General features: G+C 39.9%; 1 protein-coding gene across 5 annotated transcripts in view; it reads left to right on the top strand.

Moving 5' to 3' along the window:
* LOC122574640 overlaps positions 1–19,614 on the top strand; it is a 248,895-nt gene that overhangs the window by 55,201 nt on the left and 174,080 nt on the right. For all 5 annotated transcript variants that reach the window (XM_043742428.1, XM_043742423.1, XM_043742424.1 and 2 more), the window contains one exon: positions 2,561–2,658. The gene's annotated coding sequence lies outside the window, so the exon portion shown is untranslated. The remainder of the gene's footprint in view (positions 1–2,560; positions 2,659–19,614) is intronic.

A 19,614-nucleotide genomic window follows, 5' to 3' on the forward strand; every position in this document is an offset into this window, starting at 1 on the left:
CGTTCTGAATGTGGGCTAACGAGTAGCCGGAAGTACAATAGTTGTCGGAGAACACGTCGCGGTCGGAATTAATCTGATTTGCTTGGGAAAAGGAGGAGCTCTGCAGGGGGCGGGTGGGGGGTAAGTCGTAGTCGGAGAATTTAATGAGAATTAATCGAGTTGGAGTATTAGACGATTGATGAAGACAATGCGGGCGACTGTTGAACGTTCCTCAACTTCTAACGTGTCTCTACGTACGTCGTTGAGCACGTAAACGATGGGTGAAACGCGCGATTTCTGACAGACAGGAATTTATAGTTGCTCGCGAGGAATCCGTTAATGGGGATTTAGCCTCCGCTGCATCGAAATAATGCTTGTCTTTGAAATATAATTAACGGACGGTAACTCGAGCCCTATTGAACACGGCGTCGGCTATTTTGCTCTACTTTCTGGCACACCCACGCGGATTTAGGCACGGAATTTTGTCTAATAATACGAAGATGGTAAAACAGGAGGGCTAGTTTTCGAACGAATAAATTCTCTAACCGGGATTTTACTAGACAGCATTTGTACGTATCCCTTTACGAGTCGTTTCATTTAATCGTAAGTGCGCATATAACTTGGCGCAACTTCTCGCCTTAGGTGCCAGTACTTTCGAGACCATCATAAACGCTTTTGTTCGTGTAGGTAATATCGCGAAGCTACTTGCCCTTTGTAAAATATTCTTACGCTCGAGTAAATGAACTTCAATGATCATCCGTTTCGATATCGCCCGACTTGAAAAATATCAAAAGGAAATTGAAATTGATTTTAAAATGCGATCCTTTCTCTTTCTTCTTTCGTGCATTATGTATCATTTTATTTTTTCGATTTACTCGCGATATCTAAAATCAAGCTACGCTATTACTATTTAGCGATTGTCGCGTCACGATGGCAAAAGTCAATCGAATAAACCGGTTGGAAATGTTTCAAACGCAACAATGGCGAAGTTTATAACCGGCAACCGCATGTATCCGGGCGAATCGGCTACGTCACGATGAGCACACGATAAAACCAATGTTGACAACGTGTTTGCAGTTTTATGGGGTGTCGGCTAAATGCAACGCGGTGTACAGACCTTAATAACTCTCGCGTGATACGAGAATAGAAATACGCCGTAGATTTACTGGTGCGCAAAGTATTCCCATTCTCTATAAATGACGAGGAGGCGTGCGCCAGAAATTACATCAGTTCAATTGAATCGTTTAACGGTCAAAGCGTAGAAAAAATTTCATCGTTCCAGTATTAATACTACATACTATCGTCCGGCAATATAATACTTTTATTAGGTATAGTTGGTGGAAAGAATATAACGAGATTATAAAATTAATCAGAAACTAAAGTAGAAGTACCGAATATGTTACGAAGATTGAAATGTGATTTGAGGTAATTTTAAGATAATTTGGTATGATTTGACCACTCGATAATAAAATGATTTCATAATTTGGAGGATATCCTCCAAGAATCTATATAAGGAGTTATTAACGAGGTTAATTATGTCTATTATACGAGCCCATAATCGTAAGAATTTCTTTGAATAAATCATAGACGGTACTACCAGTGACGGCTTAAAAATATGTTAAGGTGCGACAAACAGATGCGACATCTGAAAATAGGAAAAGTTGTGAATAAACTCTGGGTTATCCAAGATAATTACGATAATTAGCCAGTAAGACAGTAATTCGATGGAAAAGGGTATTTCTTCTGTCTTACCTCTGTCAATACTGATCTATGATGTTACGAAATTCTAAAATTATGGTTTAAAAGTAGAAGACCTTAATCTCTGTAAGATATTAGTATTTTCCTATTTTTACCAATATTCTTGTATAAAATATTTTTATAATTATAATCATAATTATTTATCAATTATTTATTCAATAATGTATTAAATAACTTACTAAGTAATTATTTATATTTTATAATTATCATTTTTATATAAAACATTGTACTCAATCTAATAATTCGCAACATTTTCGAGGGAGTTGCTGGTTATGCTCTTTGGTCAACCGACTTTCGGTTTGGCTTGGTATCTGTTTTCACCATAAGATCTCTCTATAAAATATCACCGCGAAATATATAAAAACATCTTACATTAAGCTTACTCTGTGCTATTAAGTTTAAGAAGCTTCCAGCGCATCCCGGCAAAGCTATGGCGCTAATAGAGCGTACTCGCCTCGTAACTATACTTCAACCGGGTGAAACACGAATTTTGATTCACCATTTTTAACGTTCCATTGTTATTTTTGCATTCCATCAACCATCTTTGCCACTTATTTTCTTGTTATCGAGTTACACCGAATTTTTGGCTTCATAGCGAATTAACAACGTCGGTTAATCGACTAACCGGTTAATCGGTTAATACGATCTTGCCCGAAAAGCTGTTCAATTAAAAATTTATATCGCTACAACGTAGCGAAGGATGTTAAGTATTTTCAGTGACAAAACGAAAGATTTTTATATTCACTACGTACAGTTGTAACTTAAAATTAAACGATGCTAGTGAATTTCGTGCGGAGTTAATTCTATGGTTCTCTGATTACAGAATCGATTCTGTTGACGATATCAAGGATTCTCTTTAAGACGTCGATTGAAGCTGTACGAGCATCTCAGCTGTGCATGTCCGAGTTTGGTGATTCACTGGTGAGTTTGCTGTCCTCAAATCGTATTTGCGATCTATTTCCATATCTATATCGGTGAATAATCATCATAGTGGTTAAAGCGTTTTATATAGATGGAAGAAATTTTTCGAAAAAAAAGGAAAAGGTTGAGATAACAAATTCCTATTGATTCGATGTTAAATTGAATTTTGGACGCGTGTGCTATCTTCCTTTGTACTTTATGTTCCGCAATAAATGTCTGAAACGATGTACGAAGTCGGTACGTTTTTAGCTCGCGATGCTGCATTACATAGTTCTCTGAGCCTGGTAAACGTAAACAAGGAATCGTATGTTTGCTTATCATTACAGTTAATACATTATTATCGATTCTTGGAATAGTACACTCAGGAAATTTTTCTTCTTCGACATTGAACTTTATTAAAATTTTCCGACGTCTTTTCCACGATGATGATGTATACTTTTTTTATATTAATTACGTTATTATTAGAAGTTATAGCTACGAACGTGTGTCAGAAAGTTACGTAAAGCTGCGAAACACTCCAAATAAAGATTTAGGTTAATTTCAAGGATTATCAAAGAAGCGGGGAAATTGAAAGTACGAAAATAACGCGGTGATTTTACGCTAGCCACTTGAGCGTGATCAACGAGCGGAAAAGTTGAGCGCCGAGAGGAAAAAGCACTGCTTAAAATTCAAACGTAAAAGCGGCCGAGCACAAAGCAAGGGAGCTGAGCGCCCACTGATTCGTGAACGATGATCAGGGAAACGACAGAAGAGTTTAGGGTTATAAAACGGACTTTATGATTCGAGATACGCATCCGTGTGCGATAGTAAACGCTTTATTACTACATCAAAGGGAACAGTTTGCGAAAATTGGTCACGCTCGTGATATCTCGCACATCGTAACGCATTAATATCGTATCATAGAATATTTCGTTTATATCTGCTCGTAACTGCGATTTATTATTTGCATTTGATACATAGCGTCGTGGTTGATGTGTATTTAGCGCTGTAACGTATTTACCAATTGTAGCGATTCGTGTTGCACAGATTTCCTCTACGACGACACCTAAAGTAGATGTAAAGTGGGCGTAAAATCAGCGTTATCAACGAAAGAATTAATATTTACAATCATTTATATACTTGCGATCGTAGAAAATATTTTTGATTCGTCGCTTAAAAAAAAGAAAAGAAAATAAAGCAAAATATTAATTTAACTGAGTTGTAACGATAAGTCGACGCGCCGGCTTGTTAATATAGCGATCGCCATCGGTGTAAAAATTCATTTTCAAGTGACAAAAGTTTGGCGCGAAAGTTAACGTCGACGAGTAATGAAAGAAGAACAAGTGGAAACTTTTTTATGGCGAATTTAACTTTAGTGCGGGTAAGTCGGAAGGGGGATGGGAATTGCGATGGACAGGTAGGAAGGGAGATCGAGTATTGGATTACGATGGAATGATTGCGCTCTTAATTAAAAGTGGGGTGGAACAAGGCCACGCGCGTTCCGACCGAACGGATTAACTTGCTAAATCCGTGTTATGGTCTTATTGTCAGGCTGCTTCATAAAACAAGATGTGTGTTACCTTGGCGTTAATTCACCGGTTAAAATATTCATGGTGTTTGTTCGTCGGCATTCGGTGAACACTCGTCATTCGTTCATAGCCAAGGGGGAAGAGCGACAGCTCTACGCGTGAAACCTAATTTCAAGTGCGACGGTAAGTCTCCATGAACGTAACTTGACTTAATGTAAGCCGAGTATTATTATTGCTTTAATACCCTTATTTATATTCATCTCCTGAGACATGGGAGTGCACGCAAAAGGTGACTAGTAACGCGACCCTCCCTTCGTCGTCGCGACAAAAAGCTTGGGAATTTTGGCAGATTATACGGAGAACAGAGGAACGTTGGTTTTTAGTGTTTGCCTCTATCCTGGAAATTGCGCGTGAAATTGTAATAGGCGACAGTTGAATTTTAAATATCGTCGAGGTACGTACACGTTATGTGTCCATTGGAAGTAAAGATCAATTGGTGGAAAACGAACTCGTCCACGACTTAAGAATTTTTGCGATAAAATTTCTATCAAATGATCTATAAAATTCGCGTTGAAATTGCTTCGTTTCGCTGAACTTATACGACAAAATCCGATTTGCCCCCGATGGAATTACGCGAATAAAGTTCGATTCTCGTTGGACAACGTATTTCATCAACGATCGCAATTAACCGCATCACGACAGCCAGGTGTAAGAAAAAAAGTTGGTGAGAAAGCGTAAAACTGTAAAGGTTGTCAGGCCGGAGCGAAGTTACTGCTATCAGCGAAAAGGGGTAAACGCTTCAGCCCAGTTGGCTAACGCGCCGAGAGAAATCGATGGTTAATGGACAAAGTTGACACCGTTACAACATCCCGAAACTGCTTCGGGAAACTACCGACATTCGTTTCACTTAGGCTGCCTTGCTCGGTTCTCCATCCTCCGCCACACCGTTTCACCCCGCCTGTTTCCAGGTCTCTCTGTATTATCCGATACCCTCGCCTGTGCTCATTCGTTGAACCGTCGCGTCGACGGTTCCACGTTTCGGTGGTTCCACTGTTTTATGGGACAGAATGAAGCGGAGGTCAGCCTGATCTTATAGATTTTTTCGGCGTTATTTAATGGTTATTGGCTGGCGATGAAAGTCTTTTAATAGAAACGATGGATCGTCGAGCTCGGACATGGGAAAACTGTTAAAAATCTGGTACTTGGCCAGGATTCGAGGGCACTTTTAGAAGATGATCGTACGTTCTTGAAACTTGGAACTAAGAATCGAACTTGCGATCGTTCAATTATTCAAATAACGCTGCTGTTGCCTCTTAGTTTTAGCGTGTTCGATAAAATAATTAAAACAATCGGTGGGTAGCCGTATTTTAGCAGCTGCTTATTTTTTCTTAAGCGGGATAATGTTCAGATGGATTTGCGATTCCCTGTTTTTGAGTCTATAAACTTTGAAAAAGGTGTTTGATCGCTTGACTCGGTACAATACGAAAGGGATGAATAATTTAACTTTTAACTTTTACTTTTCAAACTAAGACTATTTTAGGATTATTTATTACGTATACAAATTTAAGCATATACATTTCATTTATATGTAAAAGAAAGATTGAAAAAACCAAGATCAATGAAAAATTCAATAGAATTATGAATCGGTCGTCGATTCTATCCCGATGCCATGAAATAGTAACTTTAATTTGTCGATTTAAGGATAGGAGGTGATCGTAGTTGGCATGACGCGGCGTTCTTGAAAAGGGCGGGTTATACGTCGGAGAAAGCAATCAAGAGTCAGTAAATTTTCGGGGAACGGAACCCCCAAACGACAAGCCAATCTTGATGAGTAAAACGGTTTCGACCATCATCAGGCTGTTAGATTAACGGGCCGCGTAGCCTGGAACTTCATATTACGTTTCCGGGCATGTTTGTTTCCTCCCGTGCCTCTCGTTTCCGACGATGTACTGCCTGTCCAGAGCTCCGCGTGGCGATTTGTCGCAGCTAAATGCAATTGTCCCCTTATTTCTTCGATAATTGCGAAATCGGTTGATGAAACTGGCTGGATACACGCGGAACATCGAGTTACTTTGGCTTGTTTCTGTTCGTGTGAATCGTACCCGTGGTCGCGTACACATCTAGATAGACCAAAGGAGCGATCAAAAAGGGAAGAGTATTAATCGTCGATCGGCACTGTATGGAAAACCGAGCAATCGGGCGTGTGTCGAGCACTTTCAGATTGAAAACCGAGGTCAAATCAGCCTCTTTCATTTTCGCGTTAAGCGCGGCGCGACGCTTTGCTTCCGATAAAGCAAGACGATTCCTTTTTTTCCTTCTACTTCGATCGGAGTGTGAAATAGGAGAATAAATAGTAATCACTCGTTGGTCATTTGTCCGTAGGTTATTTGTCGGCAGAGACCACGGAATAGAATTGAAATTCCTTGTATGGTATAGCGAGATATTGAAGATTTATATTTCTTCCTTTTATAGGTTTTCTTTTTATAGGTTTGAATGTGAATGCGCGAATAAAATGGCAATCGTACGTTCTTGATTTTCTTTTTTTTTCTCTCTCTCTCTTTTAGATAATTTCTTGCAGCAGGAACTAGAAATACATCATTTTTTTTTCTTTTTAAATTAAGGAGTCGTTATATTACTCTGTTAAAATTATTCCATTAAAATTGGCAAGTTCATTTCGATTATTGCAGGTAAACGAAACTATCGCGTGCCAGTTTCCTCTTTACGCCGGCCTAACGAAGCGGTCGTATGTTTCAGCTCGTTAAAACTCTTCCGGGCGTAACCGTGTAAGCGAATTTTTAATTTCTCTTCTTAACGAATTTAATAAACTCGCGCAATGGTAAGAGGTCAAGATGGTGGAAAATCTGCGACTCGAAAACAAATTTCATTGGAAGTAATTGAGCAATCAGTTTTAATCAATCTCCCGTCGAATCAAAGTCTCGCATCTCGGCCGAATCTCGCGTGATGGCCGGCTACAGGCAAGACGTAAAATTAAATAAGCTCCGGCTGAATCACCGTGGAAGCGATTGTATCGCTTCCGTAGTGGGCTTGATCTCCTCTATTTTCCTCTTAGACACTTAGCCGGCGAGTATATAATCCTGAACGACGAGGGAATTTGCATTTTTCTGCATACGAACGCCATGCTCTCGGCGATGGTCGTCGCGTCATGGCTTGCCCATGTGCTTCCGGTTACCTCCGCGCGGTTTTCTCCGGATCTACGTAATCGTTTCTCTTGTCTTTCCTGGATTAATTCCACCCTCGAATGCATTTTATGGAAACATTGTAGTAACTGTATTGCTTCATATGTGTGGGTGTGGGGGTACGCGAAAGATACTATAAAGTGTTGGAAGATTAGGTATTTTATGAACGAGATCGAGGATATTTGTAGTATTTTTCTTGTAATATCGTTTTTATCAAAGCATGGATATGTAAAAATGTTTATCGAACTGTTCATATAAAGTTGCGAACTATTGTACATGATGGAGGATTGTTTGCCGAGACGCGTTCAATGACCGAGTTAATCGGCGAACATTAGCTTTCTGCGAACTTGGCTTTGATCTCACAATGGTTGAGTTGATTCATCGTGTCGTGAGAAACTTGCGGCAAAGTTGTTTACAACGTTACTGAAGCTGCGTAGAAGCTTCTACATAAGTCGATCTATTGCTTGGCTGATAATAACAGAGTATGTTAACCAGCCTATTTATTTTATTCCCTTTTTCTTCTTAAACTGCGAATAATTCAGTTCCATCAAAAGATTATCACGCTTCAGAATTAATTTTGATTTCACTGAGTAAGAAAGATAGAGTAACAGATAGTAAAGTAACGCATATCGTAATTTCTGAAATACTTTTATTATTCTTAGAATAGTACAACAGCCCCTTGTCAGAAACAATCCACGCTAAAACCGATTGATATGGACATCCAGATGCTATTACGCGCTTGGATATTGTTTTCCACGTGAGGAGGAAAGTTTAAATAAGGGGCACGTTGGTATTCTCCTTGTTCGTAAGTAACCACCGGTAACAATGGCGGTATCTGAAGGCGGTGAGGACGGCGGAAGCCGTGTTTTGCCGCGAAACGTCCTGGAAACTTGACGTTGATCGGTGCAAGTCGGGCCCTTGGCAGCTTTCAAGTCTGTGAAAGTTTTTGAAGTAACACGGCTAAACCCGGTCCGGTTCGATCGATCGGTGCACGCGCGTAACGTTGCAATCGGCCGCCATTATATCGATCGTTCGGGAGGGAGATTTACCGCGTGCATGCCAGCCGTGCCTCCTACGAACATATGTCATGTTATTTACGAGCCAGGCATTACTCTCTGCCCGATTTACTATATTTTATGTTACGTGGATGGACTCGCAATTCTTTCAAATCGGTCGAGCCAGCAATCCGGTCACGTCGTCCGCGTGGACACGAAGTGCGTATGACGTTCTTCGCACCCGTTCGATTATGTCTACGTCAACCCCTCCATTCAACAGAAACATCGTGTTCGATCCCTGCCGGCTTCCGGATTCAAACCTCTCCCCTTCCCCATTCCTATCGAACAGACCGATCGTTTCATTTAATCGCCGTCGATTCGCGAGTTTCGTTGGTTCGCGATTGCTGCACGATTTTAGCTCCATGCATCCGCTCCGTCGTCACTAGATCACTACTTTTTCTCAACTTGCTGTAATTACTTCGTCTTAGAGGTACGAGAGATACATCAAGCTGTAACGTATTAAACGTCCGTCTTGTTCGGTGGAAAGAAATACGCTCTTATTTTTCATTACTGTAAGTTCATTAATGAAGATATCGTTTTGTTGGAAACAATTTACTTTTACTACATACCTACTTGGCGATACAACGAACAACTTTCATCCGGACATTTTATATATTACAAGGTAAGAAAATAGCGAGATTAAGAGAAGAAATACCGAGAGTCAAAAGTTAAGCGTCTCGTTATCATGGCGAACGTGTAAAAATTCGGTGGATCAAAGACTCGGATTGCATGTCGAGTGATTGAAAACTTCTGAATGACGGCTGGAGAATGCATCGTGGTTTCCGGGCTGATATGGGGACATATATTATCGTGAGAGACGTTCACTATTCTTTGCAATGACTGGCTTTCTTTCCCGAATGGTGACCATCAGACGCTCGGGATTGGTGTCCGTAATCCATTGATATATTCCACTGAAAAACCTGCAAGAGATAAAAGTAACACCTTATCGATTTTATCCTAGAATTCGAGCTACGTCTCTCGATTAATTAGACTGAAGTGAAATTCTTTTTTTTCCATCTTTCTTACGCCCGAATAATCTACAGGAAGTGCAGCTGGTTAATTTGATTTATCGAAAGAGTTCTTTGAGAAAGATGCGCTCGTACAATTTTTCTACCCAGTTCTTCGATTGTAATTTTTCGATAACGCAATAACGATGTAACAACTCGCTTTAAGAAAATTTCAACGTGGAAATTTGTCAGAGACTTAATCAGTTAGGCGATAAAGGCGTGTTTTAAACAACACTCGATATTTTCAGTTTATTAACTACTACACAACATGTACAAAGACGCTGGGATGATGATTGATGTTACAGCCGGGATAGATGTTCCTGACTTCGACTAGAAACATGCAAATTTAACAGGACTTCTCCAAACTTGCCCTAAATTGATGGAATAAAGTTGGACATTAAGTAAACAAAGTAGCTTTGCGCGCGGCGCGTAAAGTTCACGCAAATTAGAGAGCAACCTTGCTATTATGCGTCGCCTCTACGTTTAAACGTGTATTAACCCTCTGGCATCATGATGATTACAAGTACGCAAAAGTTTCTCTTTTACCAGGAGGATGTATATCGTATATCGGTTAATGCACGTCTTTGCAATTATTCCGCGACTCCGTATCGTTCCTTGTTCCATGTTGTTCGCTTTACCTGCAACTCGTTGCGAAAGGTTTGCCCCGACGATGAAAGCTTTCTGAACTTTCTACATTTAATCTGCTAGTTTAATGATGTACACGTTGCTCGTTATTAAACGTTACGCCGTAAGAAGGGATCCATTAATCATCATGTGCTTACGTAAACTATTAACCCTTAATTAAGGGTAGAATTCGGTAACCGAGCCGGTTATTATATTGAAAACAATTTCTTCTCGGGTAGAATTTGAAGAACTCGGATTTTAAGGATCCAAATTCGCTCGTCCAAATTCATTCAAACTTAAAACTGCAAACATTTGCAAATATGTAAATTACAAACAATTCTAATCTGAATATCAAGTCTCCTTCTTTACGCTTCATTGATCACTTCGGTTTGATCTTATATTGAATGCAACGATTCAAAAACGATGAATTTATCAGTTACACGCTACACCTGAAACATTGATTCATCGAGTCAAACAGCCTTAAGTGAGTTGTCACGAAACGCGCTACTCTCCGCGTTATTTCTCTTCCATTAGATATTCACCGTGCCCGGTGTTTATCCTTGCCGATAAGATTGTTGACGAAATCGCGGAAAAACCTGGTCGCCCGTATCGGGGAAACTTTCCACCCGAGACTCACCACTTTTCTCGTTAGACGGTAGTTTCCCCTTCGACTAGAACAGCTATAAAAATTCCTTCGTTTACAGTGCATCAGGAATTCTCAGGTCAAGCAGGTCGCTTTGCATCGCGAACAGAATGTTTTAATCATAAGCGTTCTAGTCCAATCCTACGCGATACGCGAACAATTCTTCTCTATTTCAGTGAGAAATTTAAAATACCTACACTTTAAAAATTCTGTCGCGATTTTGATGGAAATAAACAGCCACCGACGCAGACAGACCGTGTCTTACTGCAAAGTTTATGCACACCCTTGCCCCGAAGTACATATTCTTTTTCCCGATTTCTCGTTTTTCTAGCTCTCTGGCGATAAAACGGCTTTCACTCAGTCCGCTCGACCCACGCGCTCGAAATTATTCCAATCTTGGCTGACCCTTCCGGTTGTACCTCTTTCTTCCTTCCTCTTTCCTTTACTACCGTTTTTGTTTCATTCGCGCCTCGTAATTCGCACACTTGGCGGGAAAAATATTTCTCTGCGGTTTTCTTCTCGCGGTAGCGACGGTTCGAAAATCTGCCGCGTTTGCTTGCATTCAAAATATTGAACGTCTCTAGCAATCATACGATCTGGTGTAGGTTTCTCGATAGGTTTCTAGCTGTGCAATAAAACGACCGGGTCTACAGTTAATCAGAACGATACACTGATAGCTGCTATATCGTAACTTTTGTTAAATTCGAATTAGCCAGATGCATACTGCCGCTTAAAACTCATACTCTCACTTCTCTAGAAACTCTCTTTCAACTTTCTTCTTTGTAATTTCTCTCATTCTCAATTCCTTTCCCTTGTTTCTACTGCTTCAATTATTTCCTTTTGTATGTACACATTCGCTCTTTATAAAGTCGAGACACGCTTTAACGCTGGTAATCACTTCCACGATACTCCGCTATAATCTTTTCACTGTACTTTAGTATTCATTGAGAATTCCCGGTACTTTTTTTCGAGGAATGGACGAGCAACAAAAGCGATCTACCCTGCTGGATCTCGGATCGGCGCTAATCTCGCGTAAAACGCTCGACGATACACAACCTGAAAGATAATGAAGGCGGAGGATTTTAACATTTAATCTGTTTACGGGCACGTTATGAACGGTGAAAAATGCAACGGCGGCGTTTACAGTGCGGACCGTCGAACGCCATGCTCGCCAATAATTCAGCTGGATGATGCAGCCGCGTGTGTGGCAAAGTGCAGCGATTCGTGGAAAAGAGAATAACGTTTAAAAGCGACCTTTTTCGCGAGAGCCAGTGATGACTTCCGATTACCGCGAATCGTTCTCGAAAAATACATTTTTGCGTTTTCCGCCCCCGGGGGACAATGGCGTTGGTGGATAGCGGTGAAATAAATAGAGAAGGTCATGCCGCATAGGAACAACCCCATGCCGATTTGGCGAAACCGCATCGAACGGCCCATGCAGAAATATATCGGCCTGTTTGCGTGTACTGTTGATGCGCAAAATGAGAATCCGGTAGGAAAACGGCGCTATTCCACCAGGTGAAAAGTGGTGAGCGAATAACACCGCTCGGAAAACGTACCATTTTTTCCTGCGAATGATCGAGTAATTCGACTGTTTTCCAAAGGGAGAATTAAATACAATTGTGTACGGTATTGGGAAATATTTTTCCAGATTATTTATTCTTTCTCTGGAACGGTCTGTTTGCGGATGATAGTGAGCATTACAATTTGTAAATGTTTGCTCGAATTTGTTCAAATATCGTGTACTGTATGTAATGTTCACCTTGCCCCGCTATGGGTAGCTCGTGGTAATTAAAAAGAATCGAAGGGACTGCGGCAATCTTGTTCGAACGCAACATTTTATCGTTCACGGTAAAATAGATATTTTATGGAGATAAAGAAATTAACATAAATTTGAAGATTGTTTCGGCCAATAATGAACGTAGAGTAAAGAAACTGGACATACTTTATCGTCCGATACTTTTTAAAATCAGAATATCTTACGAAATGCGGATATTTCACGCGAAAAAGTTATTCCCAAAAAGTGGTCATGAATTCTGTTACCATTCAATGCAGATATTCGTTCATTTTCCGAGCTTTAAATGGCAGGGACACCGGTTGTTATTGCGCAGGATGAGAAGCTGGCGCGGAAAAGCGACGTCACACGAGAAATCACCGCCAAACGCCGGCCCCGCAACTTTTTAACGAACTGATGAAGCGACCGAAGCGGTGGTCGTTTTATTTTCTTCGTTCTTCTCCATTTTTTCTCTCTTCTTCTCTCTTTCTCTCTCTCTCCCTCTCTTTCTTCCCTTCTCTTCTCTCATTTTTTCTCTTTTATTTTCAACGAGTCGACCGAGTGCCCATCCTACGGATAATTGCGAAAAATATAATGACGCGGCCGTGTGGCTGCTTTGTGGCCGGCTTTAGACATGAACTCGAGTGGGCTTTGAAGAGGAAATTATCGGTCGAATCGAGTTTAATCGTCAGAAGATAGTTTTATAGAGCTTTCTCTCGTGGTTCTTTCTCGCCCAGGCTTTTACCCATCAAACAGCACACAGTTATTGTCCTATTATCTTTATTATTTTTTGTCACCATGCTACAACCCTCGAGCACCGAGTACACTCCGTTTTTGAAAACATACTTCGTTGCACCATTTAATTGGAGAACTTAGATATATTCGTCTGGTTTTCTTGGATTTTGCACCACTATCGATTAGAAGTTGATTAGTTAGTTTTCACTGACAATAAAACCTTTCTATGCATTTTTTACCATACCAGCATAAATCATGTTTTAATCCATTTTGTTCCATCGTTAGTTAAATTTGTTATATAAAACAATATTAGATAAATTACGAAAAGGGACCTGACTAATACCGGTAATAACAATAATCTATTTGTAATTAGTCATTTTATTAGCGTTCGAAAATTTTCCATAATTTTCTCCAAGTATTTCCTTCACCTGCACACGATATTCGGCAATAAATTAACAAGGAACGATGCGAAACGATACTACGTGTATAAAGTTCATCGAGCAGGTGTAATACATTTCGAAGGAAATTGTGTATTCGACAATGGTCGTGGTATTGTGTCGCGTTTGATAATTACGAGAAGTACCGACCTCGGTATCGCGGTACGTTTATTAGATTACGATCTGACCTCGCCCAGCGTGGCAAGGAAATTATCAGAGGGGTCAAGCTCTTAGATTTTAGATTATTAAGCAGATAGTTGGGGTGTGAAGTTAGGCGGGCCCGTATTTCGCTCCACGATTTCACCAGCTAGCTATATACATATGTATTTAGAATAATGTTTAACCATGAAGACAATAAAGACTTATCGATCTAATAATATCTACTATTTTAAGCAAAGACGAGAAGATTTCTGCCTTTGAAGAAACAAATTTGCAAATACATAAAATTACGCTTGATATTGATGTTAGGAAATAACGACTTTTATGAATTCGCTCGCGGATGAAAACGATTCACTAGTTTTTCTAATGTTAACGTGAAACGACGAAAAGACAGGTTTAAATAGAAATAGAAACGTGGGGGATAAAATCACGGCTGTTATAGAAAGGTTGAAAATCGGAGCAACGTCGGAGTTCAAAGGTTAGTTCGTGACTTGGTAAAAATCAGATGGAGCCCCGCGAAAAAGGTCCGATATGAATTTCTGTTTCCAAATGTGTGGCGTGGGTCGAAAGTTGCGTAGTTCCCGCTGAACTTTTGCCCGGGTGCCAATTCGATTAGAGTCGCTAGGCGATAGCACCAACTTTGGTTACAGCCTTCAAGTTGAATTCGCAAGAGTTTAACTTGCTCGATTATCTTTGAGGCTCGCCAAACTGTTCCACGGAGAAGCGAAATATCCTGTTCAATTTCGATGTTACGTTTTCACGGTGGCGAAGATGGCTATTCCACTGCAAAACCTGTTTCCTGGGCCATTTTTAACTTTTCTTTCTTCTTCTTTTTTTTTTACCAAAAAACTATATTACCAAAAACATCGTTATTACCAAAAAACATCGTTAATTTTGGGAATACATAGGACTTTGTACATTTACTTTTGAAATATATGAAGAAAATACAACCCAGTTTCCACACGGTTGATAGTGTACAAAAAAAACAAAAAAAAAACGCTTTTAAAAAAAGAAAGAACAAAATTTTCCTATTTTTACACATGATTCGGCATTACCGCATTGAAAAGCTTTTTGTCCATTTTATTTTTAAAGAGGGGCGAATGTTTAGTAAATTTGCAACTATTTTCGGGCTGAATGTTCTTCCCATTAATTGCATTTGGAAATGCGTATAGTTCTCTGGCGAGCGCAAAAGTGCACTTTGATGTATAAAATGAAAAATATTCGTTCACACGGTAAACTGAATATCAACGCAACGTGTGCACGAGGGCGCATTTACGGGATGCGTTTATTGTTTGCAAAAATACTTTGTTCCTAGCGTACGATAGATATGCGAGATTAAAAAGCCTGACGTGCAACGGAGTGATAGCAAATATTTTATGATTGATACTAAATGCTTTTCTTCAAGAATATTTTTTGGAATTGTTACTATTCTATCGTATCGTTCGATGAGCTACCGGAATTTTCGGCACCTACATATAAAACAATGGAACTCCTCACATAGAAATTTTGTAAAATTTCATTTTATAACTCTCCATTTATCTTTTATGCCATATGTAATATATGAAAAAATATTGAAAAGTATGCGCGGAAAAATTCGCTAATGATCGAATCCGTTGTTTCTTTCATCGTTTCTGCATCGACGAGATAAACGCTCGTCCAATTAATCAGTCTATCTTAATTAGAAGGCGCGAAGGTCTTATCAGCGTTTTATCAAATTGAGTTTTTTCTCAGATGGCAATCTCTCTCTCTCTCTCTCTCTCTTTCTCTCTCTCTCTCTCTCTTTCTCTCTCTCTCTCTCTCTCTCTCTCTCTCTCTCTCTCTCTACTGTTGTAACGTACTAGCTCAAACTACATATGTACATGCGAGGCGTGCATTTATCTTCTTCCAGCGTTCAACCAGCTAAGCCTCCAATGAGTGCTCTGTCTATTTGGGGTAGTAGTGTTTAAACTTCATGGTATAACAATATTTGCATTTTCGTGACGCAACATTGCGGGAAACAGAATAACAAACTACGCATCGGCGAACATGGTTATTTGTTTTTTCTCGAGTAAAATTAGAACGTCGAGAAAAATTCTTGCTTAGAACTGTGTCTTCCTGTGTTGCTCCAACATTTTTCTTCGAAAGATATCGCGCTATAAAACGAAGTGACTCGCTCGCTCGCTCGCTTGGCGAAAAAAAAGAAAGAAAGAAAACGGTTCGATGCCGGAAAGAGGTTATAGGTACGAAAAATATTTTTGTCGAATTTAATTTTAGTTACCTCGGGGGAACGCGATTCGATATTTTCTCTTTTTTGTTTTGTTTAATCGAACGACTCTGTTCCCCTAGTTTATAGTAAAATAGAGGAGAAACTTTTTCTGGACAATTTTTCTAAACTAACTAAGCGAAAATTAATTAACTCAAACACTGTATTAGTCGATCTAATCCCCGTTCGCACATGCGCACATTCTCTTTTTAAATTTGAGAACTCGAAATAATAGAAACGGAACTTTTAATTAGAAAATTTACTTCAATTTTCAAAAATAAAGCTTTCCACTCAAGAGTTTCGGCTCTGGTAATTCTATTTGCGTATTATATAGAATATTTAATACATTTAATATCACTATTATACGTATATAATGTAATATATATGTATTACATTTGCAAAAATGACATAACCGATAGGATTACGCTTCTCTGTCGTGATAGTTCAGATTATATTCGATGAAATAATGGAACGCACGCGATATTCCTACAGTTATACAACGCGCAGAGAAAATGAAACTATCGTGTCAGTATGAAAAATGTATTTTCAAAAAGGAGCCAGAGCCCGGGTAAATTCACCAAGTACCGAAAAAATATCCTTCTTTAATAAAAAGTAGACTCAAAGAATATTTTCCCTACTATAAGAGACCAATTCCATAAAACAATATGTTCCACGAGAGTACGTATTTTTGTCGACTGTTATAGTTCAGATTTATGAAATTCTCAGGAACGTTGGAATCGTTCCCCGGTGATTTCGTTCCGTTTCGATCTGACAAAAGTTGAAACACAAAGAGGACAATCGAGTAGTCGAAATAAATATCTTTCATAAAAGGTTATAAGAATAATTGGAAATCGTCTAACCCCTTTCTCCTTTCTCGTTTTTATTTTTGTGAACCTATTCCCCAAACGATTTAACCGGTCAACGGTATCGACAAGTATAAATTAAGAAAGTTTATCGCTCGGAGGAATGGTGCAGTGCGACGACTGCGTTTGTAAATGGCTCTGGTCATGTATATGCACTGGCTGTGTGCACATACGTATGTATGTACACTGGATCGCACTAACGAGGTAGTATATTCTACACGTTGGTCCGCTAATGATTACCTGATATCATGATCTAATGGACGCGGCAGATGTCGTAGCTTTTCTGCTAAATTTTATTTAGACCCAAATCGATTCAGACCCTGTCACAGAGTCAGGGGATAGAGCCTGTTTCGTGAATCATCCTAATCATTCGCGCTCGGGGACCCATCCCAAATTGCAGCCCAATTAACGTGGTAACGTGGTTGATTTCAGCTTATATTTGATTTAATGGAACCACCGTATGTATGGAAACGTGGCGTCCAAAATGATCCACGTCGTTTACTCGTGTATTCGGGATCACGTTTTCATAATATTACAATACTTTCAATCTCTTTAGGGACTTTCTTTATCGATCGTCGAATATTCCTTGTTAGCACACGTCGACGAATATCACGGTGAAATAGTTGGAACGGACAGCCATCGCTTAAAATAAAAATTTCTGTATACAACGTTGGGATTATCTCGTTAAAAACAAGATAAGAATAAACAATATATAGCAGAGAGTAGCATTTTTGAGATAATAAACTTTCAGAGTAACATCGAAGACACTCGCAGTCACGCACAGTGGCGCGCAAACGTAGTAGGGAAATGGAAAATACTAATTATTCTGGACAATAGGGATTATTTTTTACTTTAGAGAGCGCGGCACCGGTGCAACTGTCCTCGAAGCTCCTTAGAATTATAATTGTGCAATTAAACGCTTCATATTGTCCCAGGCGACGTTTCCACGTTAATTACGAGCGAGGGCAGACGAAACTGCATTAAAACCGAAGAATTTTTACGGAATGGACGGTTGGCAAAAAAGTGTTTAACAGCCGTCTGGTTGAAGCAGTAAAACTGGCTCATCCGCGGAGGGTTTCTTCTTCGCGGCGCCGGTTTGTACGGCGGTGTATCTGTCGGATCGTATGCAAATCTCTTGCGGCTTAATTACGCGAACACGCCTACTATATGAGGTTTCAGATCGTACGTAACGCGAACCGGAACCCAATATATTTCTCGCCCGATAAGAAGAAACCCCCTGCATCTGAGCCTCGATTAAGCCTAAGGCTTGTACGCGCAAGCGTCCCTTTACCCTTTAGATACCTTTTCTTCCATTCGCCTTCCTACTCATCTCTCTCTCTCTCTCTCACTCTCTCTCTCTCTCTCTCACTCTCTCTCTCTCTCTCTCTCTCTCTCTCTTGTTCTTCTTCGTAGTTTCCCTTACCGAGAGATGTATGCTCGTGTTGGCGTTTATCTGTAGCTATTTGCACACACGGATACTAAGCTTGTGCCACGGCTGGTTTACAAGTCTTTACACGACGATCGGCCGATCTGTGATACCCGAAACCTGATTTCCCTTCCGCCTAGCAGCTTCGATCGACCACCCTTGTTACAGCTACGCGGAACAGTAAGTGCGTTAATGAGCGCTCTGATACGGAACACCATGGTCATAAGGAATTTTCGTTGAAATTCTGTTTCGTTTTGATCCTTTGGATTCGTTCTTCTTTTTTTTTTTTATGTTTGCTGGGAACATTTTTTTGGATTCGCTAAATCAGTTTGAAAGCTAGATTAGAGTGGTTTTGGAAATGTAACGACAAGGCTATCCGATACGGTATCGCGTGGTTGGCTATGTATGAAATTCTCTTTGTGGCTCATTTTAATTAGCAATTACATATGCTGATACGCCCGATGGATCGCTAATGGCCATTTTGGCAGAATGCAGGTACTATCATTGAAATTTTCATGCTGGTTCGCAGAAATTAATACACGCGTTTGCGAGCTGTAACGACTTCTGGGTAACCGTCGATAAGAGTTCAACGATTCCACAGTCGGCTGATCGATTATATCGAAAATTTTTTCGGTGGAAAAATGGTATTCGTTATTCACTTTCCGATATCGAACGTGCCTGCATGCAATTTCTAAGAATTTAGATAAAAATTAAACATTCATAATTCTTACAAACAAGCAGACATTTCAATTTCGCAAATTCCAACTAAAGTATCAATTTTCTTTACTTCTCGTATCAAAGGATTGATAACGAATCGAATCACCACCGTGAACCACTGCTAAATCAGTTTACGCAATCGATTCACCTATCTTTACAGAAAATATTTTTCTGTCCCTTTGAGAACTTTATCTGCCTCTTTTGAAAAGCCACCTTTCGATATAACTAAAATTACAGTCGCGACTGTCAGCCGGTATCGCGTTATTAAAAAATGGTGCCGTTCGTTGAAGAATGTCAATCGCAAGATCGGCGAAATGAAATTTTATCGAGAATCGTGGAGAGCGCACAGCGCTTGCAGTAGTGTCAATTGCTTTTTGCGATATTAGAGAGGTCGATGAAATGAGATTCTGGATTTCACTTAAATTACCAAACTCTCTCTCTCTCTCTCTCTCCGCCGATGCCTTGTGCCTTATGCACGAGCTTGTATGCAATATGAGCTTTCCTATTGTGTATTTGCGCCAGAATTCCAGTAGTTTCCGTTATAGGTGTATATAGCGGCGTTTCGCTGA

Source organism: Bombus pyrosoma, linkage group LG14 (genome assembly GCF_014825855.1).
Source record: "Bombus pyrosoma isolate SC7728 linkage group LG14, ASM1482585v1, whole genome shotgun sequence".
NCBI lineage: Eukaryota > Metazoa > Arthropoda > Insecta > Hymenoptera > Apidae > Bombus > Bombus pyrosoma.